The following is a 5,420-nucleotide window of genomic DNA, read 5'->3' on the forward strand; positions in this document are numbered from 1 at the left end:
TCCTGAGTGAAGCTTACCTGACACACGACTTTCCTTTGTCAGGCACCTCACAGCCTTCTTGCGCATATGAACACTAGACAGCACTTCAGTTTTATGCTTGAGGACCATTTTAAATGGTAAAATAACAAAAAAGAGCGCAAACTGTGAAAATCTAGCCCTAAATAGGCCACAATAAGGACATTATCTACAGTCTGAGAGCTGAAACCAGAAGGCAGAGCTCCAACTTGTTGGACTTAGCTCAAAACATGGATGATGGGAATTTTGATCACTCTGTGCACTGTCTATAAATGACCAAAAAAATCCACAAATATTGACTTTGGGAATTCAAACGAATTTTAACATGTATGCAAATTTAAAAATACAAAAACAGGAAAAATGAGGATTGATTGTGTTTGTATGTGTCTGTGCCTGTGTATTCATCACAAATTTAAAAGCTATCCCAACTGCCAGCTGGTATTTCTTTAAGTATCCCAGACTGTCCCATGCCACAAACAGAAAGGACAGTGTATTGATGGAGAGAGAGTTCCATATGAAATTTCCTTAGGAAAGCATCCTTAGAAAAGCTTGTGAAATTCGGAAACCACTAGAGAACAGACTCTAACATTTGAACTGCTTTTGTTTTTCTTTCAATAATAGGTCTCCTTTGAACTGCTTTCTTTCAATTAATTTTTATATCTTTGCATCTCTTTCAACAGCAGAATGTCAAAATGATGTCTACATTCTATGCACATAAAGCCAGTGTAAAACACTGGATTGGAGATACCTTGAAATTTAGTTAAAGCATTTCTGCCTTTGCCTGAACATTAGACACATTTACTTTTTTACTTTCACTTTAACAGTGGTTGTCAGGGTATATTATACTGATATACATTTCTGCCCAGCCCTTTAGCTTATGGCACTTCTATTCCTTCAACAGTTTGGCCGCTGCAGTCAGAGACTTACTATCACTGGAAAACACAGTAGCAAACAGGATTTTAACTCTGCAGCAAAGGAGAATTCATTTGCAGAGTTACATCTCTTCCCCTTCAAAAACAAAGCAGAGAATCTGGGACTATCGTCTCGGCTTATTGTTTTCCTAATTAATCATGTTTGGTATAAAAATTACAATGACTTTTTTTTTGCAGCAAAACACGTCTTGAGGTTCTCAGTGGGCTTCTCCTTAGATGCTCCGGATTACCATACAGTCCCACAGCAGTGCCCTATCTTCATGTGTCACCATACAGTTCTTTTGCTACATCTTGGGTACAATGGTCAAATTCCATCTGTAGCCTAAATAATTTCATATCAAAATAGATTGTATTTCCATTAGGCCTTGATATTTAAAATCTCTTTTTGAGAACTCTCTATCCTACAGCCAGGTTCCCTGAGTATGAATGTTATAATAAAAGCCACTCCAAGTATATTTTTGAGTCCAGAATATCATGGGAAGTTATCAGCCCTTGGCCATCCCCTCCCCAAACACTGAGGTCTTCTTCATTAGGAACAATTCACCCCTCTAGTGGAAGGATGTGGGTATTGCAGCTTGAGCTACAACAGCTAAGGTTATGGCTGAAAGAGCATCTAGATTTTTATTATTATTGTTATTATTATTACTGTTATTATTATTATTATAAGATCCCCTTTTTACACTGGTTTGTTATTAAATATAACCCAATAGAGACATCTCTTTAAAATGTTAATTTGTTTTCTTATGTTTATACGCAGGGAGATGCTTAGAGCTATAAACTTGCAATAGATTTTTGTTTACACGCATCTCCATTCTTCCCTTGTTTGGAGTCAAATAGAAATTGATTGGAAAAAAATATTTTTGCGTATACTTTACAGAGTTCAACAACAAAGCGGGGATGCTTTTCTCATATCCTTCCTATACACAATGAGGTTATGTTAAAATCCACAATTTGGCACCAAAGGGAAAAACCGTTCTGCTCAACCGGATTATAATGGGGAAACAATGTTGTGACTACCGATGAATACTGGTCACTATTGTGCGAATGATGTGAAAATGCTGAGTCAGCTCTGCTATTGCGATGGCCTTGTCAGTAAAAATGTTGAAACTGAAAAATGCTTTCGAGATTTACTAGTCCCAAAGAACTGAGAGGTAAAATGATTTGTCCAAGGTTCCCCAGTTAAGTTAGTGGCCCAGGATGAGCCCATTTCTCCTGATGCAGAAATCCATAACTCACAACTCTGAAGTCCGAATGAATGTCATTCCCACGTTGACTGTGGACTGCCTGGATGACCATGAACAAGGCGCTTAACCACTCTGCACTTTTCTATTCTCTTCGGCACAGCACCGGGGATGGGGACACCCATCTCAGAGATGTTTTTGCAAGGATTAAAATGAGAGGATGCAGGAAAAGTACTTAGCACAGGGCATGAGGCCTAAGTCCTCAGAATGGGTTGACAATCACCCTCTTAGTTTTATTATCACGAAGGGCTTTTCTCTCTGCTGTTTGGGGGCATTCTAAAAACAGAACTTCTTTTCACTCCCAGGAGTAAATGTGTATGTAAATTAGGGGAATTTTAGTCTTTGTTTTCTATTCCATTACTCATAAGAATTTTATTATGAGAGCATTACTAATCTTATCCTTCATTTATACAGTAATATCAGGGTGATAACAGCTGTTTTAAGAGAGGATCTTGCTTTTTTTCCCAAGCATCATATGCATTGCCTCTATTAAGCCAGATTTGTAAAATAATTTTAGTATAATTTAGACACTATAGCATATTAGAAACCAAAGATTATAAAGTGCAAATGAGATTTTTTTTTTCTGCTGCTGACATCATAACAGTTTTTACAGAGCCATTATCATCTCAATGGATACGGATGTCATGCAGTCATTATCCTCAGATCGTAACGAGGTGCACCATTACAGCCTCCTTTGGAGACCTTATGGTCGGAGATGTTAACGAGCCTTTGGGGAACCCTAAATCCTGGGATGGTTGGCAGCGTACTCTAGACCATAACAGAACCTTCTTCGCAATGACAATGGATCCTGTCAATTTCTATTAAAGAGCTTCTTAATTCCCCAATCATTAAGATAGTGGAAAGACTTATTATACTAGCCTATAATTAAGGGAGCTTTCAGCCATAAATCCCTTCTGTAGAGTCCTTCCCTTTGTTCAATATGGAATGAATAAAGGGTAAGGGTCCCACAAGAGGAAGGATGGAGACACCATCCATCTCAGGAAAACCTTGCAGGATGAGAATTCTGTCTGGTTTTCCTGAAATCCCCTCAGCCACTATGCAGCCCTTTGTAAAGGCACAGAACAAGGGAGGCCCCTTGAATAAAAACCAGAGGTCTCCAGCAACTGGTCCAGTGGGCATCCCTTAACCCACTTCTTGACATTGGACTGTGTTTGAGTATTTATGCTAGGCACTATGACAGAGAAACACAGGTTCAAATCACTGTCTCAGCCTTAAATAACTCACAATGTAATTAGAAAGAGTGGATGATAAAGGTACAGTAATGACATCAGAATGCAAAGCAACAATACAGACAGGAAGAGAGGCGTGACTAGGGTGATTTCCCAACAATTAGTATAAGGAGTATGTGCTGTGAATTAAATGACAAAATATGGTGGAGGTAGATGCTCCTTCCTATTTCAGAGGAAAACAAGTTTAATGTGAACCGTTTACTACTGACTTATTTCTTTATGCCTCAGTTTCACAGAAGTTACATGGCTGAATTAATACATCTTGCTATAAAATATTACTAGAAGATCAAATGATCAGGTTACAATTGTTGTTATGTTCTATGCAATGAAATAACCTCTGGCATGCTAAAGTGATAGGTATTATAGAAATATTCAGGTAGGGAGAGAAGTGAGGTTTACTATCATAACCCAAATTTTATTGTTTTTTTTTTTTTTAAAGCAGGGAGCCAACCAGAAAGATAAATGATGTGCTGCCATAAAAATCCAAAATGGAAGAATCCAACCCGTTGACCTTGAATGTACAGAAACTTGAAGTTCCCTCATTCTTTTTGATAATCCTGGACTTTTCATCTAAATTTCATTCGACCTCAAGCAGACCTGCATTTGGCTTATTACTGAAATTTCATTGCTGAAAATTTCCAATGTAAGAAGTTTTCTAATCAGAAGTTAAATTATAGAAAATCCCCCTATATTGAAGAAGAAATAAATGTCTGCTTCTGCATTTTGTGCTTTGGGGATTTGAGTTCGTTTTATTGTGCTGTTTCTAAGTCAGCTCTTCAGCACTTACACGGGAAAGAATCACACAGGACTCCATCTCTGAGTTCAAATCCTGAATGAATTGAAAATGTATGAAGGGGTCTGAGCTTGCCTTCAAGTTGTTAATAAGGAACTGAATTTCAGTCTCTCTCATCTTAGGTAAATGGTGCTTTAAGGGCATTCAGAAATCAAGGTCTACAGAACGATACTGAGACTTTCTTTATTGTTCTATTTAAGTTGCTTAAGGCAATTCATCTTTTTGTTTGTTTGTTTTTCCTTTGTTTATCATCACTCATATTTGACTGTCTTATCAGGGAAATCTGAGTACCTCTACTGAGCCCTAGAGGTAGGTGCGGTCAGCAAGCTGGTTAGAACACGTACTGCTTTCAAGGGCATTTCACTAGCGTGTCCTTTCCTCTCCTCCTACTTCTCATAGCAGGAGAAGGCCCTCAAAATACCACTCTCCACTGTCCTAACCATTATTTATGTGAGCACACAGCCTTCTGGCCACAAAGTTTCTTGAAATGAAATGTGAAGAGAAAGAACAACAATAACATCGAATAAAGAGTGAGGCACATGGCTTCTTGCTCCCTGCCTGCCTCCGGGATCCAGGAACTATCACACACACACATACACACACACACGCATGAGTTTTTTCCTCTTCCTCCTTTTAACCCACCAAAAGGACAACTCTCTTGTGAGAGACTTTTATTTAGAAAACCAGAGAGCATTTCAGAGGTCCATTGGATATCTAAATAAGCCCCAGGTTTACAGAAGCTCTAGCTCAGGAATCGAGCACCTTCTCCTTCAAAGGTAGCTCTGGACTCTTAACAGTTACACAAGCAACCTCTGTCTGCACTAGGCAAGAGGACACACTCCTGTCTCAATCTTCAGGTGTGAGTGATGTGCATTTATGAGAGTTTATACTGGAGTTGTGAGAAAAAGAGATAGCATTCATCCCAGAGCAATTTAGAAATTAAAAAAAACAAACAAAAAACAACTGAACCACGTATGAGCCCTTGAGGGACAAATGTAAATTGGGTAGGCTTCAATATTACAAGACTAGCAAGGAAGACTTCTGAGGCAAGAATGAAGAGCAGAATGCACCCATTCTAAGTTGCTGCTGAAGAAAAAGAGCAAAACCTGGGCCACTTTGGCTGCTTTTCTTGCTTATACTGGGAGGCATTATCTGCACACCGTTGGGAGAAAATGGTGATTCCTGGTAA

The sequence above is a fragment of the Rhinolophus sinicus genome, chromosome 1, assembly GCF_057876585.1.
Source record: "Rhinolophus sinicus isolate RSI-liver-muscle chromosome 1, RSI-T2T, whole genome shotgun sequence".
NCBI lineage: Eukaryota > Metazoa > Chordata > Mammalia > Chiroptera > Rhinolophidae > Rhinolophus > Rhinolophus sinicus.